Here is a 20,119-nt window from a genome sequence, read left to right as displayed (position 1 = left end):
GATTGGTCATTGGTGGCTGATTCAACCTCTAGTCCCTCTCCTCTCCCAGGCGGTCAGGGGATAAGACTAAACCTTCTAATCAAGTGGTTACCTCCATTGGCAACCAGTCCCCATCCTTAGGTGCTTTCCAAAAATCACCTCATTAACATAAAAAGACACCTTTATCACTCTTAACACTTAGGAAATTCCAATGATTTGGGGAGCTGTGAGCCAAGAACTGTGAAGAAGACCAAATATAGATGAGAAATGACCAAATATATATTCTTATAAATTACAATATTGCCATGAATAACTAGTAAATCTGACAGATATTATAAGAATAAATAAATATCTAATGTATAAATCTGGAGGCAATACCCACAAATATTTTTAACCGTCACAGTTTGGTTGGGGTGGGGGAGCTGCCGGCATCCAATGAGTACAGGCCAAAGATACTGGCAAAAATACTATGACACACAGGACAGTCTTCCACAACAACAACAAAAATTGTCCAGCCCCAAATTTCAATAGTGCAGAAGTTGAAAAACTCTATGTCGATTTCTCCTCTTCCCCTGGAGTCTTTAAGAGCATTCTGGAAATACTTTTCTCATTCTGCCCAGTACATGCATTTGAAGCTCCTCCTTCCTTTCACACCTTCAGGAGATTTTCACTATTTTTATGAAGCTGTTCTCTCAGAATTTTGAAATCCTGAAAGTAATACATCTTGTTCTTGCTATCTTTGAGCTTAGAATTTCTCTAGGATGAATTGGGGGGAAAAATCAGTTACCTTTACTTTTCTTTTTCAGTTCTTTTCCTGTGTCTACTGAAGAATGGTTTTACTTGTAGTTTACCTGTGGTTTGCTCAGGTTTCTCCTTGAAATTAAATGTTAATCCTTTGTAACTTGCAGAAATTTTTTAAAAAGATGTATGTATTTATTTGAGAGAGAGAAAGAGAGAGAGCAGGGGGAGGGATACAGAGAGAGGCAAAAAAGCCTACTCCCCACTGACTGCGGAGCCCAACATGGGGCTCGATCTCAGTCTCAGGACCCTGAGATCATGACCTGAGCCGAAATCAAGAAGTGAACGCTTAACCAACTGAGCCACTCAAGCACCCCATAACTTGCAGGAATTTGTGACTGTTTTGGATCTGAGTTTTTTCATGCCCTAGGAAAGCTATGGATTTATTTCCTTGTTTATATCTTTTTTTTTTTTTTGTCATTTCAGTGGCCTTCAGGGAAATGAGAGAGGTTAGCATATATTCTTAGACTACCATTTTTAACTGCAAGTTGCTGATTATTTTTGAAAAGTTACATTCATAAAATTTAAGCTACAAAGAATTACCAGTAAGTAGAATTCGTGAACATTTTCAGTTTTTTTGTTATAAGGTCACTGGAACTATTTCCTATGTGTTTTTGGAAGTTTTATTTTGACGCTTTTATTTTTACTAGAGGGAAATTTTCTTCCTAGGGTCATTTCTTAAAGTACAGAATTATTTTAAAACTAGATATTAATAATCACTGTTTGAGTGTAGGTATTGTTTTGCTCTTTTAACTGAAGGCTTGAGAGGCAAGGTGAATTTTGAGTGAAGTAATACAGTGGATTGTAAGCAAGTCTTCTAACTCTATAGTTAATTTGCTTACTGGTTTACCACAGTGCTTTCTTAATTAAAGAAAATGGGGTGTTTACTTCAACATTGTACCAGTTGCTCCATTTCATAATGGGGAGGGAGTTCTATGATGATCCAAGGAAAGGACCTTGTATTAGACCTTGTCTCCTGATCTGCCTTTGTAGATGCCAGTTGCAGAGCCCTATTAACATAAATATACCGCTAACAGATTGTAAAGAAAATAAAAAATAAAAATCAATCAATAAATGGCAATACTCTTGATTTAGAAAGAACATTCTAAGGAACTTGAGGATTAAGTATAGTCAAGTCTAACTCTAGAGGTCTGAAACCAAAGAAAGAAACTATTTTTTAAGAAATTTTCCAAGTGTTGCTTAGGTCATGTTATCTTGCATGTATTTCTCAGTGTTCAAAACCTCACCTTTGTGCCTTCTGATTCATTATTTTCTTGTTTCTATGCTCGTTTAAAGCTTGGGAAGTTAGAAAAATGACTTTTACTCTCAGTTCTCCTACTTTTGTAGAAAGACAAAGCTTTGCTCATTGATCTACTGATTCCTAGTAGAATAAAACTACAGGTTCACTGTTAGCCTCTTTTCCCATTGAAATCTAGGCAAGTACTGTGATTTATCTTGGAGGATGTGGCCTAGCAAGTTTTTTCTTCCTCTTTCTTCCTTACCGGAAGTGGTCCTCACATCTCGCCCAAAGGGAAATACTGTTTTTTTGTTGTTGGCCATACTCAGTGTTGCTGGGAAGGGAGCTTTTCCGTAATCTAACAAACTCCTCACTTAGGAGTATAGCAGAAACAACGGAAATATTATTTGTATAAACCTTCCACTAGAGGACAAAGATTTCTGTGCTTCTTTTCCTTAGAACTGGTATTAGGAATAATTTTTTAAAAAGAGCTAAAATGTATTTAATGCTTCATATGCAATACTGTTTTAAATAAGTATTTTGAATTATTCCATAGTCTTCACAAAACCCCAATGAAGACGGTACTATTTTTCACATAAAGGGGAGAGCAAGACAGAAGTAGTCTGCCTAGCAAGTAGTGAAGCCTTGATACAAATCCAGTCTGTCCACCTGTAGAGCTTTCTCCTAAATTATTTGACTTATTTCAATTAACTATTTCTCAGGAATTTCGGAGGTTTTCAACACCATATCTGCTCTCATTTTTCCCATAGCTGACTTTTTTTTTTATGGCAAGCAAATATGGTGTGACTTTTTCACGTATGTGGATCAGAATTGTGGACAGAAATATCAACATGACTTCAACAAAATCTTTATTGTATTTGCTACTAAAAATAATCTTTCACATTCCAGATCCAGTGAGTTTTGGTAGTGTAGCTGAAGTGCTAGCATTTTCCAATTAGTTTTTGACAAAAGATTCTGACTTAGATATGTGATTATTTTTGTCATCAATCCTTTTATTTTCATTTGTCTTGTTTCTCTTAAACTCCATTTCATATTTTCTAAGGGCTGTCTCAAATCTCTAGCATTGTCTCATGACTCTCATCTTTCAGAAATACCTCAACTACCTATCTCACAGATGACAGGCCTTCAAATATGAACTCCTTCAAGTTTCCCCTTTTATACCTCTAACCTTCCAGTAATGACACCCATTCTCTTGATCTTGCAACCTATCTTGCAGGAAAGAATGCTCTTTATCCCTGGCAGACTAACCTGTCTTCTAAATCTAGTTCTTATCTTCTTTGAGATGTTTGACTAGCAACTTACCCTCATCATCTCTATTTTCAATATCCCTCTCTCCAGAGTCTCCTCTCCCTCCTCTACAAACATGCTTTTAGTCTTCAAATTCAGAAAAAAGGAAAAAGGAAAATCCTTCCTTCTACACACCATATAAACTATTGCCTATTTCTCTCCTTATCTTTACCATTAATTTTCTTGGAAGTGTTACATAATTTATACTCATGACTTCCTTAGGTTCATTCATTTCTCAATCCAGTGAGTTTGGTTTCTGTCACCATCCCTCTAAAAGTCATCTTCTTTAACCCACCAATGATCTTGTAACAACCATATCTACAATCAATTTTCAGTTTCTATCTTACTTAACTTGTAAAACGTTGATAATGTTTATAATACCTGCTTCTTGAAGGCCTCATTCTTTGTTTTATTGGGGAAACTTTTATTCTTTTTTTAAATTCTTTTATTTTTATAGGAGTCCCCATTTCTTTTGAAAAATATATTGCCTAGAATTTTTAAAAGATTGTTATATGTAAATATATATTTTAAATATAGATGTAAATATAAATGCAGATATCAATATAGATGTATCTTAAACTATAGAGATCAATGCATATCTTATAGAATTTCTATAATGTGAAATTTATTGAAATTTAGCTTATAGGAACAAACTAAGATCATATTATAAAAGGTAAGATTCAGCCAGAACTTTGTTGTGTCATAAATATGTTTTTATTAAGTTAACTAGACTAAGGCCATCCCTTTACTCCAGGTGTGCCTACTCTGTACACATTAAACAGTAACTTACCATTTCCCTTTACCCCAGCCCCTGACAAGCATCTTTCTACTTTCTTTCTCTATGATTTGGACTACTCTAAGTAACTCACATAGGTGGAATCATACAGTATCTGTCTTTCTGTGACTGGCTTATTTCATTCAGGATAATGTTTCTGAGGTTCATCTACATTAGAGCATATGCCAGAATTTCCTTCCTTTTAAAGGCTGAATAATATTCCATTGTATATGTGTGTGTGTATATATCTGTGTGTGTGTTTAATATAATATAATATGATATGATATGATATGATATAATATAATACAATATATCTCACATTTTGCTTACTCATTCATCCATCAAAGGACTCTTGCATTGATTCCACAGTTTAGCTATTACAAATAATGCTCTATGAATATAGTTGTACAAATATCTCTTCAAGACTCTGCTTTCAGTTCTTTCAGATACATACCCGGAAGTGGAATTGCTGAATCATGCAATCATTCTATTTTATTTTTTAAGAAACCACCATACTATTTTCCACAGTGGCTGCACCATTTTACATTCTCATCAACAGTGCACAAGAGTTCCAAATTCTCCGTATCTTGGCCAACAATTCTTATTTTTCTACTTCACTTTTTTTTTTTTTTTAAATGATAGCTATCCTAATGGGTATGAGCTGGTATCTCATTGTAGTTTTGACTTGCACTTCCCTAATGATTAGTGATATTGAACATCTTTTTACATGTTCATTGGCCATTTATACATCTTTTTTGGAGCTATGTCTACTCAAGTCCTTTGCCCATTTTTGAATCAGGTTGTATGTTTTTGATATTGTTGAGTTTTAGAAAGTCACTCTATATTCTAGATATTAATCTTTTACAGATATATGATTTGCAAGTATTTTCTCCCATTCTAGGGGTTGCATTTGTATTCTATTGTTAGTGTTTTTTTGATGCACAGATATTTTTAATTTTCATAAAATACTATTTGTCTATGTTTTCTTCTGTTGACTGTGCCTTTGGTGTTATACACAACAATCATTGCCAAATTCAATGTTATGAATCTTTTGCCCTATGTTTTCTTATAAGAGTTATAGTTTTAGTTTTATAGTTTTATAGTTATAGTTTTAGGTCTTACACTTAGGTCTTTAATACATTTTGTATCAATTTTTTATATGGTGTTAAGTAAAGGCTCTACTTCTCTAATTTTTACTTTTTTCTTTTTTCCTTTAGCTTTAGATTTAGTTTGTTCTTCTTTTTCTAGTTCTTTAAGTTGTAAAGATAGATTGTTGATTTGAAATCTTTCCTTTTTTTTAATATAAGTATTTATAACTATAGTTTCCCCTTTAGCACTGCTTTCACTGTGTCCCGTAATTTTTGGCATACTGTGCTTTCATTGTCATTTTACTCTAAGTATTTTCTTATTTCCCTAATGATTTTTTTCTTGGATTTATTGGTTGTTGAAGAATGTGTTGTTTAATTTCCATAAATACGTTAGTTTTTTCAGTTTTCTTTCTTTTATTAATTTCTAACTTCATCCCATTGTGGTTGGAAAAGATACTTTGTATGATATCCATCTTTTCAAATGTATTGAGACTTAATTTGTGACCTAATATATAATTTATTCTGAAAAATGTCCCATATGTGATTGAGAAGAATGTGTATTCTGTTGCTGTTGAGTACTGTTGTTGAACACATGGAGGTGCGGGAAAGTGTTGCATCCGGCTAGGGCATGGAAGCTCTGAGCCCTTTCCCTAATACCCTACAAATATGCATTTCTTCCATCTGGATGTTAATCTGTATTCCTTATCATATCCTTTTATAATAAACCAGTAAACATAAGTGTTTCCCTGAGTTCTGTGAGCTATTCTACCAAATTATAGAACCCAATTGTGGGAACCCCAATTTACAGCCAATCAGTCAGAAGTACTGGGACTTGTGATAGTGACTGGCATCTGTAGGGTGAAGCAGGGCAGTCTTGTGAAATTGAGTGCTTAACCTGTGGGATCTGATGCTATCTCCAGGTAGGTAATATCAGAATTGAGTTAAATCATAGGACATCCAGCTGGTGTTGCAGAGAATTGCTTGATGTGTGGAAAACCCACATATCTAGTGTCAGAAGCATTGTGAGTGAGAGTGGAAGTAGTGTGAGAGTAAAGGGGACACAGAAGGAGTGTGTTTTTCCCTTATAATTACAATAATACTAGCTTTTGTAATTGCTTAGGCATTTGTCTTTAGTGTGATCTTTATTTCTTCATAAGGCATTGAGTTGCCATCTAATGTATTTTCATTTCAACCTGTAGGGACACCCTTTAGCACTTTTGTAGGGCAAATCTAGGGTAATGAACTCCCTTGGCTTTGGTTTATCTTGTAATGTCTTCATTTTCCCCTTATTTTGAAGGACAGTTTTATCTGATATAGAATTCCTGATTGACAGGTTTTTTTTTTCCTTTTAGCACTTTAAATATATCAATGCACTGCCTCCTGGCTTCCAAAGTTTTTAATGGGAAATCCATAAATTATCTTACTGATGATCCCTTGTTTGTGATGCATCATTTCCCTCTCACTGCTTTCAAGATTTCTTTGTCTTTTGACAGTTTCATTATAACATGTCTTAGTGTAAATATCTTTGAGTTCATCCTACTTTGATTTTGTTATGCTTCCTGGATGTTTATATTCATATCTTTCATCAAGTATGGGAAAGTTTTGGTTATTTCATCAAATATTCTCTTTACCACTTTCTCTATTTTTCCTTCTAGACTCCTATGATGGATATATGTTGATTCACTTGCTAGTGTCTCACAGGTCCCTTAGCCTCTGTTCACTCTTCTTCAATCTTTTTTCTCTCTGTTCCTTAGATTCTATAACTTGTTTTATCTTCAAGTTCACTGATTCTTTCTTCTGCCTCCTCAAACCTACCCTTGAATTTCTCTAGTATTTTTCATTTCAGTTGTTATACTTTCCAGCTCCAGAATTCCTTTTTGGTTTCTTTTTAGGTTTTATATCTTTTATTTATAGTTCCATTTTGTTCATACACCATTTTCTTGATTTCTCTGCATATTCCTTTAGTTTTCTGAACATCTTTAAGAAAGTTTTTATAAAGTCTTTTTCCAGTAGATCTGCCATCAGGTCTTTCTCAGAGAACATTTCCGTTGTTTTGTTCTCTTTCTTTGAATGGGACATACTTTCCTACTTATTTCGTATGCCTTGTGATTTTAATTTGAAAACTAGACATTTGAATCTAATAATGTGATAATCATGAAAATTATATTCTGCCCCATTCCCCATGGTTTTCTGGGGTGTTTAATTTTGTTTTCATTGTTATAGGCTGTCTCTATGCCAAGGATCAGTATGATGTGTGAACTTAAGGTCTTACCAGGTCTTTTCTGAATCTGCACATTTCCCTGGGCATGTGTGGTGACTTTCTAATTTCCCCCATATATATGATTGATTTTGAATACCCTAGTCTTGAATGTCTGGCTCTGAAAATAGAAAAAAAAAAAGGGGTAATTNAGGAAATGTGCCAGCCCTTTAAATCTCTTGGAAGTCACTTTATCTGAAAGGGAGGAGCTTACAAAGATAAGCAGAGGTGTAGCAACAACAGCAACCCACCTCTGTGTCTAAATCTCCATGATCAGAAGCAGCAATCAGCAATCAGAGCACAGGTCCCTGAAAGTTGGAGGAACAGGGTCCTTATTGCCACTCTGGTTCCTACAAACTGTGTGCAAGCTGATTCAGGAACATGTGCACAGTTACCTGCCACTGGGCTGAAGGGTGAGGATGGGAAGCTGATTAGTGCTGAAATTGACTGAAATTAAGCATAAATTAATGCCCAAGCCTTCCCCTGAAAGTAGCAAGCCCTCAATAGACTATAGAGATCCAAAATAGTTATATCATCTCAAATACAATAGGAGTGTGCTTCCCTTGTGGACTCTATGAAATGCCTATTGACAGAAGTGACTTTCCTTGCCTGGAAATATTGCCTGTATAACCAAAGTATTTGCTTTCATGTCCCAACTTAGATATCAAGGAAGAACAAGAAGTAAAAAGCAAGAAGAAGTAAATACCATCTGAGTCATATCTGAAAAAAATAAAAAAAGATAAGTCCACATAGTTTTGTTTTTTTTTTTAAAGAACCATAATCTGTTAGGTAAGAATGAAATCTTACCTTATCTTACCTGCAATAAGTAATACAAATTCCCAGATGTAGTTTCTGAGGTGACAGAGTTTGAAGTATGAATATACATGCCCTGTGAAGTTCTAGTGTAAGGTATGAAAATTCACACTCTGACCTGAGGAATTTTGTCCCCTTTTTTTTAATGATTATGAACAATACTGGGACTGCAACAGGGGATTCTCCTTTCCCTCTGGAAAATCCCTACTTCTTCCCTCTTAGAACTGAAAGGAACTAACTCTGTGTTATGAGGCTACTGGGGAATTTCAGCTAACTACTGTGGAGAAAGAGATGGAAATAAGCATTCCTCAACAATCCCATTGATCAACCACAGGTTTCTCATAAGCATCTCTCAGATTCCTATAGGTCCCACTGAGGGAGAAGTGGGCAAAATGGAATCACCACATTTAGTCACCTTTACTAGTGACTGCCACCGACTGTAATAACTATTCATTCTTCCTGAAGCCTACACCTATCTGGCACATACTAGGGGGTAAGAAGCAACAGGAGGCCTTAACGGTCACCATGGCTTTCTAGCAGGATGCTTCAGCTCAGTACCAGTAGGGAACAGGATATCGATGAAATCAGATTCCTGAAAACTTGGGTCTATGCCACTACCAAAATTATTTAAGACCAAATTTCCACTAATTACATGGCATCCTCTCTATGTCACTTCTGGTTAACCCACACATTCTCATGTCACTAAGCACCTTAGTCACTATAGATCAAGCTCATTAGTACTAGTGTCCCATCTTCCCTCTGCTCCTTTCCTTCCAAATGCTTCTGCTTCTGCTGTCAGGGGGCTTTGGAATCCTCCATTCTCAAAACACCCAACCAAATCCAAATTCTCTACATCCTTAAATCCTTAGCCTCTCACAGGGCATGCCCTGTATGCTCTTTTTTAGCAGAAACCTAACTTTGATGGAAAGTCAATTCTTCTCATGTTGACTTCTGTAGTATAGGCTGCACATTCTCCCATAAGTCGACATGAACATCTCAGTCCTGGAGGCAGGGATGGCATCCTCCTGGCTTCCTACTGCCACTTCCTGCTTATTGCACATTTACTTTCATTCAAAAAGCCTCTTCTTTTAAGCTTATGGTTTCTGGCTTGACATCCATTTACCTGAACCTGCTGCTCTCATCTTCTAATCTTTAGACAATTCCCCAAAATTTAATAAGAGCATTGTCATCTGACCCACAGTCTTCATCCTTAATTATCCAACATCTTACTCTACATCTGAGCTACTTAACTGACCTTCTCTATTCCAAAGATCTTTGCCTCCATTCAACTTCCACGTTGTAATTCCAAAGTCATACCATGAGTCTAGTCAATCTCAAGAATCTTAAATTCAGAATCTTAAACTTTGCCTGCAAACCATTATCCTACACTTTTGTCTCATTGAAACAAAAAGATAAGAGAACATGGAGGGAAAGAAAATGGGAAAGGGAAAGAAAGGAAGAAGGGGTGGGGGGAGAAAGAAAATTCCATTCACCATCTCTAGCTGCTGCTCCACTTCCTTCTCCTTTTACTCACAGCCATGTTTCTCAAAAGAATTATTAGCTTTCACTATCTTCAGTCCCTCATTTCACATTCTTTCTTCAGCCTGCTGCTTCTCTCCCAACTATTGAAACTATTCTCACTAAAGTTTACATTGTTTTCCTAATCACTTGAGACTATCTCATTTTTGAAATCCTCTATTTGTTTGGGTTTCTTGACTCTCTTCTAGTTTTTCTCTTATATCTCTGAGTATTCCTTGTTTAGATCTCTATGTATCTCTTAAATATTAGTTGTTCCCAGAGCTCCATCCATGCTTGCTCTCCTTTGTACACTCCTCCTTTCTAAAACAGCCTCTCTATTGCCATTATTTCTCTCAATATACAATGACGGCTCAGTTGATACACATCAACCCCACAGCACTCTTCCAAGTTTCAAACAAGATTTTTCCTTTGCCCCACAAATATCTCCACTTCAATGTGCTGCAGATACATCAATATCAACCTACTATTTCTCCATTTATTTATGTAGTATGTTATACCACACAAGCAAGAAACAGGTGAGGCTGCAAGACTAAACATCACAGGATTTAAAGCTGTCTTTTCCATTTCTATGGCTACTTATTCAGACATTTCTCATTTCTCATATGAATTATTATAATCACCATCTAGACTGTATAGCAAATACCCTTTAAATCTTTATATTTTACACCCATACCTCTTTTCCTCCTGATTATTCAAAATACATGATACACAATAAAACTTTTTTTAAATCTAAAAAACAAATCTGAAAACAAATACTGATACCACCTAATATAAAATCTAAGAAGACAGTATCTCCTTTTAAACTGAGAATGAATTTCAGTACTGCTCTTATTGGCTAATAAAAAAATCACATTTATGTGTTCACTTCAGCAGCACATATACAAAAATTGGAACGATAGAGAGATTAGTAAGGCCCTTTGGCAAGAATGACATGCAAAGTCATGAAACATTCCATTTTTTATTTAAAACACACACACACACACACACACACAAACACACATATTTATGCTTGTCACAGGAGTCTCCTTATGTTATTCTAGTCTAAAAAGAAACCATCTCAGAAAATTTCATTAGAATATCATTTTAGAAATGACTAGAACATTAGTATAGTTTTTTTTAAAAAACCAAACTCAAATATGTCATAATATTGCTCCATCTAACCAAACTGGAATCCTAACAATAAAAAATTAAAAAAAAAAGCATTTCCAGAATAATGGTGAAAGCTATGATAAGTGAATAGATGGTTTATGCAGGACATCTCCCATTTTCTCCTTCACATCCATTATCCATTCTTCTCTCTGTTCCTTGAGAGGCTGTTTGGCCAAAAGGAAGGAAAGAGAAAAGAAGTTGAACTACTTCTCCAATCCCTCTAATGTGATGGTTAATTTTATGTGTCAACTTTTCTGGGCCACAGTGCTCAGATATGTGATTAAACATTATTCTGGATATTTCTGTGAGTTGATTTTTAATTTTTGTACAGCTATTATTTAGTTATTTGAAAGAGAGAGTACATGCACACGAGTGGAGGGGAGAGGGGCAGAGGGAGAGGGAGAAGCAGACTCTCCACTGAGCAGGGAGCCTGATGGGGGGTGGGGCGGGAGGCTTGATCCCAGCACCCTGGAATCATGACCTGAGCCAAAGGCAGATGCTTAACCAACTGAGCCACCCAGGCACCCTGAGATAATTTTTAGATGAGATTAACATTTAAATTGGTGGACTTCAAGTAAAACAGATTGTTCTCCATAATGTCAATCAACTGAAGGCCTGAGTAGAACAAAACACTGCCCTCCCCCCAAATAAAAGGTAGTTTTGCCAGCGGACAGCCTTCAGACTTGAAATGCAACAGAGGCTTTATCTGGGTCTCCAGCCTGCAGACCCATCCTGCAGAATTTGGACTTACTGGTCTCCATAATCACATGAACTGATCCCTTAAAATAAACCTCTTTCTGTATATATTTACATACAGCAAGAAAAAGAAATATGTCTGTGTATGTATACACCCTTCTCTAGCACTGTGCCTGAAAGTAGCTGAAGCTCTGGTAAAATGATCCCTTTTCCACTTGTCCAGCTCTCACTAGGTCTCACTATTGTCTCCTTTGTTCCTTGGACATAAGTGTGGTAAAATTTCCCCTGTTACTGGTATCTGATATCTTACCATCCTTTATTTCTTAGCACTGCCCACACTTCTGAAGTAGTTCTTTCATTAAGGCAGTGGTTGTCAACTCAGGCTGCATCTTAAAATCAGCTTTGGGAAGCTCTGAAAAATCCCAATGGCCAGGCCACAAACCAGACCGACTAAAACAGAACCTCTAAGGACAGGATACAGGCATCAGTATTTTTTAAAGCTCCCCAAGTGTTTCCAGTGTACAGCCAAGGTTAAGAACTATTGCATCAATGTCTCTTTATCTGAATCCTTTGAGTTGAATTTGGTTTCCAGTCACAACCCCAACCAATATGCTGTCATCATCTAATATCCCCTTCAATGAATTCCTCTCAAAGCTTAAAGGAAAAAAAAATACATTTCCTGAAATCCTAAGAGCATTTATTACCTGTATTTTTCATAATTATTTCCTATGCTGCCAAGGGTTATTTCACTTTTAAGAGTATTTTATTTCTCTCCAAATGTGCAGGTTCTTTCATTTGTGTCTACTCAAAAACTTGTCTCCCAGCTACCATTCTCAGCCTTTTCTTAAACCCCTTCCCCCAACTTCTGGCAGAAAAATCTTTCCAAAATATGTCTGATCATGTTGCCTTATGATGCAAATTTAAAATTTCTATCAATAAAAGTCCATGGACTATATAAGTTGAAACGTCTTGGTTAGACCTCAAAACCTGTTTACACCCATCACAATCTGGCATTCTTTTTTTTTAAGTTTTTATTTAAATTCTAGTTAGTTAACATATAGTGTAATATTGGCTTCAGGAGTAAAATTTAGTGATTCATCACTTACATATAACACCCAGTGCTCCTCACAAGGGCCCTCCTTAATACCCATCACCCATTTATAAGCTGGTATTCTTAATTCTCAACAACCTCGCCCCATTCTCTGCCCCACCATCCTACATTTTACCAAACTATCGCTTGCATCTTTGACTCCCCTTGTCCCTTTACGTCTCCTCTTCATATTAACTGAGATCATTTCTCCTGTCTGAAACATCCTTCTATTCTTCATCAGCCTGACCTTTCAGTCCCTCAACACTCAACTTGGATGTTACCTTCTCAATGAAGACATCTCCAGTCCCTCTATAATGCTCAATAATGAGTAGCTATCATTAACTCTCTTGAAATGAGTAGCTATTATTATTATTAGCTCTCTTGAGGGCTTGAAGAGATTTCCCAAAAGAAAGGAACTGTATACTGGGACTAAAAAAAAGAATGAAGGGGCAAGACCCAGGGAGATGGGGAAGGTTCAGATGGCTTACACAAAACCCAAAGATGAGACAGCATCCATAGTACACATGTGATGAACTGCAAATATGTCTGTGTGGATAAACAAAGGAGACTGATGAATGATAAATCTTGTAAGGTGGTTTTGTTTTAATCTTAACAGCAATGAAGTATGTAACTTTATAAACATCCTTCACAGAGTCACAGAGATTAAATTAGAGGAGAGAAATATTAGAGACAGAGAGACCACGAAGACACTGTAACAGAAACCCAGAAGCTCCTCACTTGAGCTAGTCAGTGGCAGTGAAAAAGAAAGCACATGCTTTCTATACTAACTTTATTTATAATTATCTTTTTTTTTTAAATTATGATATGTTAGTCACCATACAGTACATCATTAGTTTTTGATGTAGTGTTCCATGATTCATTGTTTGCGTGTAACACCCAGTGCTCTATGCACTACGTGCCCTCCTTAACACCCATCATGGGTCTAGCCCATTCCCCCACCCTCCTCCTCTCTAAAACCCTGTTTGTTTCCCAGAGTCCATAGTCTCTCGTGGTTCATTTCCCCCTCTGTTTACCCCCCCCCCTTCATTTTTCCCTTCCTTCTGCTACCTGTCTCCCTCCTATTCCTTATGTTCCATAAATGAGTGAAACCATATGATAATTGTCTTTCTCTGCTTGACTTATTTCACTTAGCATAATCTCCTCCAGTCCCATCCATGTTGCTGCAAATGTTGGGTGATCATTCTTTCTGATGGCTGAGTAATATTCCATTGTACATACGGACCACATCTTCTTTATCCATAAAGAACTTCTCAAACTCAATACCCGGAAACAAATAATCAAATTAAAAAATGGGCAGAAGATATGAATAGACACTTTTCCAATGAAGACATACAAATGGCTAACAGACACATGAAAAAATGTTCAACATCATTAGCCATCAGGGAAATTCAAATCAAAACCACATTGAGATACCACCTTACACCAGTTATAATGGCAAAAATTGACAAGGCAAGAAACAACAAATGTTGGAGAGGATGTGGAGAAAGGGGAACCCTCTTACACTGTTGGTTGGGAATGCAAGTTGGTACAGCCGCTTTGGAAAATGGTGGGAGCTCCCTTAAAAAGTTAAAAATAGAGCTACCCTATGACCCAGCAATTGCACTACTGGGTATTTACCCCAAAGATACAGATGTAGTGAAGAGAAGGGCCATATGCACCCCAAGGTTCATAGCAGCATTGTCCACAATAGCCAAACTGTGGAAGGAGCCGAGATGCCCATCAACAGATGAATGGTTATGTATAATTTTCTATATTATCTTTATGTATAAAAATTGTGTCTGTTACAAAGATCTGTTAAAATTCAGAGTAGAATCCAATACTTCTCACATTCTTTTGATTGATTTAAATATTATATGAAAATGCACATTCCTTTAAAAATTATTCAAATATCTTCAATGACATATACATAAACAAGTAAAATACAATTGGCTATGGCATTAAAAGTCAATCATTCCTTTCTTTCTTCCAAAAATTACCCTTTGCAACAGCTTTTTCTCATTCCACTATTTTTTTTCCTTTCCATTTGATCGCCTTGTTGTTCATTTGAATATCTCTGTCTTTACAGGTATATATGTAAGTCTTAAAAAAATCTTTCATCAGTGTATAAAAGACTTTTCATGAATACAGCAAAAAATAAACATTATTAAAATGTTGGTAACTAGGAACAATGGAGGGATGTCCATTACTAGCTCTGCTTGTTGTCATGTAGGAGAGTATAATTTCACCAATATTGTAACTTGGAGTTAGAACTCCGTTAGAGAATTTTGCTTTCTATGTGGAAAATATATTTACTAAAAAAATTAAGAACTTCATATTTCTATTTCAAAATAATTTGAGTGAGGATATTACATCATAGAGTGTCATACATACAGTAACATAAACCATAATACCTTATGTATTGATTGGTAAAATGTCACATGATCATGTATAAAGCAACTGTCACTAGAGATTCTCACACAGAGACCCAAATGACTCTCATCTAAACCATTTGATGCTCCAAATTCTCCATATAATAGTTATTATTATCCTATTAGGGTCTACTTTTTTACTTTTCTGCTATCTACAAAAACTCACTCACGAGCATTCTGTGAGTCTACTAACTTCAGTAGTTCATGAGAAAAGTAATGTTCTTCATAGGGCAGCTTTATTCTATCTTCTGTTGCCTCTACTTGCCTCTACTTTGTTCCTATTCTCATCCCTCCTATCTCTTAATTCTGCCCTCTACTCTATTGTATAGAATCTTATCTTTACATCACACATGATTTATGAACCCCTCTTGATATTAAGGCCAATACCACACCTGCAAAAACCCACCTCATCTAAGAACTTATCAAGAGCTTTCCAAAGCAGTTAAAGCAGTTAAAAGGTGCTCTATCTTATCATGTGTGTAATACATATGAATGCAGAAGACAATCTTACCTAACGGGGTCTGATATTTTACCCAGATCATAATCTGTTTAGTATTTGCCATTATCCGTCATTTTCAATTACTACCTATCACTCATCTTAGATTTTAACACATTACCATCTTCCATCAAGAAATGGATGACATTAAGAAGAAAAACATTTTCTCTCTTTCCAAGGAAGAAAAGGGGTATAAAATAGGGAACTTGGGGTGAAAAAAAACCAACTATATGCCAGGTGACATCTGAGGCATTTTACAAATATTACCACATTCAACAAACTTTTTAATTGATTCTTCATGATAAATAAGTAAAGAAGTTATTGTAATTCCTCTTTTTCCAGATGAGAATCCTGAAGCTGAAAGAGACCAAATAACTTTCTGAAGGTCTCAATAGCTATTAAGTAGGATAGTTGAAGTCCACATTTATTCTGCTAAAATGCTTTGTTAAAGATTAGAATAAATGTGTAAGTTTTCTTTAACATCCTTTTTGTTATAGCTATGACATCACTTTTCAACTTAAATCTTATCCTATTGACCAAAATTGACCAAAAATAAGCAAAGAGGATTGCCTTAGTAAGAATTTAGGTTCATTACAACTCCATGGAAGACAATTTCAGAAACACAGGCTTAGGATATCACCTGTTTCTACTAGAGATAGTTACAGGAGAAAGAGTTAAATTTTTACCTACTAAATCAGTCATAACTTCATTGCTTTATCTGAATAACATTGTCACCTGATTTCAAAGTCAAGATGAAATTCGAAACTAAACTTGGATCCTGTACTCTAACAAATGTCTGATACCTTAACATATTTACCCAGACTTTTACCACTCATAGTCATGCCCCAGACAGAGGAAATGACTCATCTGTTTTAAAAACTGGAAGTGTTAAAGTTAACATAAAGTATTCCAAGACAAATTTTTTAAATATATGTTATAGGAAGTAAGCATTTGTGTTTAATAAGTCTAATCATTTGCAGGCCTTTAATTCTTGGGTACCTATGTAAAAATCAGTAAAAGGAAGCCTATAATGGAAAAATAGATTGTCAGGAGAAAGGAGCACCTACTATTGGGTTTAATTATACCTGTAAGTTTCATAGGAAATTTTAAAACTGTACTTATTTAAAAATGTGCGTGTATTACTGTATCTCCAAATATAACAAAATTTTCCAAAAATGTTGAACAATCATGAGAAACCATGAAGTATTTTATATGATTACAAATAATGTCCAATGAATTGAAAATATGATGGTGCTAATTTTTCAGTTAAATACTTAAGTCTACCCTAACACTCAATTGGAAAGGGTCTATTGATTTAAAGGCAGACTACCCTCACCACGGGCATTCAGTAAGGACAAGCCATCAAGGATGTGTACTATGTACCTAGTACATAGTATATATTTTTGATATGATAAAACACAGCATCTCAGAAGATAAAGAGAATAGCTTCAGATGCATGCCTCAAAGAGAAACTCAAAAGGAAAAGAAATCCATTTCAAAAGGAAGAAAAAAAAGTTTGAGGTCTTGCTCCAAAAGAGAGATTTTGCTCTAAACTACTCCAAAAAAGGAAAATAGTACATGTGTGATATCCAAAGATGAAGAAAACTTTGGCATTCTAGACCTTGGATACCTTAATGCACGACACAGATGTATCACAGAGTCCCAATTCTAAGCCCCCATGCAAGAGGGAGGGATCATCCTGTGAGGGAGATGGTACATATATAAGACAACCTTACTGGAAGAGTGCTGATGCCAGAATCTAAGACAAGCTTGGATGGATATAGTATTCCAGAGGTGCTTAGAGGTGAAAACAGTAAAATAAAGACCAAAGAAAATCTTGATGTTAAGGCCAAGACCAAAGTACAGCAGGAACCAAAAGATATAACCTCGAGTTAATGCCTGGCAGAAGAAAAAGTAATCTGAGCACATTGTAGGTGAAACAAAGCAGTGAGAAGGCAGGCTTCACAAATACAGCTGTTTTTATGGCTCATTTTTATTGGCTGTATAGTAGAGAATGTGAAGGTGTGTTGGGTATGACCTTAAAGTAATGGGATATTGGAAGACAACAGGTCTAAATAAACTTTGTTGGACATTCAGTAATAATAGACAAGGCACTTACTCTCAGTTTTTATTTTCCTTTGCTTTGCTCTGGCTATTTTCCTGCAACTCCTATGTCCATTAACACCACCACCACTCCCCTCGTTGAGTAACCCAAAAGCAAGGGAGTCATCTTGATTCTTCCTACTGCTGCTATGTTTAATATTTGTCTTTACATAGACTTAGCATTCTTGGGGCATCTGAGTGGCTCAGTTGGTTAAGAATCTGACTCTTGGTTTCAGCTCAGGTCATATTCTCAGGGTCATGAGATCCAGCTCTGTGGCAGGCTCCATGCTCAGCACAGTCTGCTTGAGATTCCCTCTCTCTCCCTCCCCTTCCACCCCCCCACTAATGCTCTATCTCTCAAATCAATTAAATCTTTAAAATAAATAAATAAATAGACAGCATTCTTTTAACTTAAATGTGTTTAAAAGGAAATCACATCATTCATTAAAAACTGCTAGTTACTAAAAGCCACTAAAACCACCAGATACTAAAAAAGAAGTATATTTTTGAAAATTAAATGAAAATCCTAAAATGTCATTGAATTTTAGCATAAATCTACTCCTTCTTTGTTAAAAGGACTTCTGTGTTAAAATTTAACACACAGATTAGTATCACCCTAAGACTTTCTCCTTAAAGTTAATTAGAGGGATTAAAAGATAATTGAAAAGAAAGTTATTTTTCATTGTGTGGTGATTTAATTATGATTTAATGCTGCATCCTTGTACAAACAAAGGGTCACCCCACACTTTGGGAAGCACTGGACTGTGGAATAAAATCCAAACTCAATAGCCTGGTATGACGTCATTCCCGAATACCTTTCAACCTCACTTTCTGCCACCACACAAGCCACATACCCTCACTATATTTGGCTCCATGAATTTCCCCATTGTGTCTTCTGGGAATATTCTTATGCCTCCTTCAAGAGTTTCAGATGTCAAGTCTTGAGAGACGTCCCAGGCACATTTCTCCTTAGCATTGACAAGGATTCTTCCTTGACCAAACTCTAGTCAGGTTCCTCTGAGTCCTCTTCTTAACTATGCTTCACCCTATAAAGACTTAAGTAAGTACAATACAGTTTCTAACAGCTCAAGGCTGCATCCCAGGATGACCCCAGCCCCCTTAGAGTACCTGTCTAAGAAAACTCATAGCAGCCAAAATAACTCACTGTTTGTTCCAGCCAACACGTGAAGATAGAGCGCCTGTCTCCCAGTCTCTTTGGGAGAGTAGGAGCCTAACTTTGATAAGCGCCAGTTAGCAAACTCAGATGGATCTCACATGGACCAAATGCTACCTTCCCACTCTTTGTAATTCCTTTTTACTTCCCTGAAAATTTCTAGTGAGCCCTTGCTAGCTCCTTTCCCTACTGCCTCATTCCCCCTTTAAAACACCCCATCACCCAAGTAGAAATTGGAGTTAAGTTCAACACACACTGGACTCTTTTCCTGACTGCAACAGTTATTACTGATTAAAAATCTGTCTTCACCCCTTTAACTAGTGTCTGCCTTTGTTTATCTTCGACAGCACTCCATCTCTGCTTCTAATTCTGTATGTTCTAAATACAGAACCATCCTTCTTACCTTCCATGTTATGCTTGTTTTTGTACTCCAAGTGCCCAAATCAGTACTGTACAGTGTCTCCTGTATTCAACATAGCAAACTTTTTTTACACAAGGTTAATAAAGTAAAATGATTAAACAATGTTTTGTCTGATTGCTGCACTGGTATTACATATGAAATAACTAAACAATACCTTGTCACATAGATACCCAACCACCACCGTGGTGGTATTTTCGTGAGAGCAATCTTTAAATTTAAATAACTGTGTACACAGAAAAAGGGAACCAAGTTATCTGACTAGTGTGAACAGGGCCACGTGGAGAAGATCTAACATTTTGCTTTAGTTTTTGTCTCAACTTATAAACCCTAAGAGGGACATCAACATTGCACATTTTATAGTTTAAAAATAATTTAAAAATCTTTATTAGTTTATTTTCCTTCTTTCTTAGCTTTGTCAGTATCATTTTTGATTCCATTGTTTCCTTTAACCTCACATCTTCCTCTTTTGGATGTCTACTTCCTTTTAAAATAACAATTGCCTATTACTTCTCATATCTTTTGTTTTAGAGTAATAATAGCACTTCTATAACTATGCATGGGGAATTTACATGCAGGCTGTAGGAGACACTGGGTTTTTACTTCAAAATTAGTTTTGTTTTATCTGCTTCTTATAGGTGAAAATGCTACTTTCCATAGAAGCCTGTTTTATTCCATAAAATTAAATGAAATATAACCCCAAAGTGCAACGAGACACACACAGCATGGCCACATTATTTCAGAAGGCTGAAGGTTGCCAGTCCATTGAT

General features: G+C 36.0%; 1 non-coding gene and 1 pseudogene across 1 annotated transcript; one reads left to right on the top strand and one right to left on the bottom strand.

The window, feature by feature from the left end:
- The window catches only part of LOC103659040, a 66,930-nt pseudogene that overhangs the window by 23,216 nt on the left and 23,595 nt on the right, over nt 1-20,119 (bottom strand).
- Nucleotides 10,652-10,755, top strand: LOC121105991. The gene has a single exon (XR_005838719.1). It is a non-coding gene; the product is annotated as a U6 spliceosomal RNA (small nuclear RNA).

Source organism: Ursus maritimus, unplaced genomic scaffold, assembly GCF_017311325.1.
Source record: "Ursus maritimus isolate PB19 unplaced genomic scaffold, ASM1731132v1 scaffold_3, whole genome shotgun sequence".
Classification (NCBI taxonomy): Eukaryota; Metazoa; Chordata; class Mammalia; order Carnivora; family Ursidae; genus Ursus; species Ursus maritimus.
This window is presented reverse-complemented; position numbering and strand designations above follow the sequence as displayed.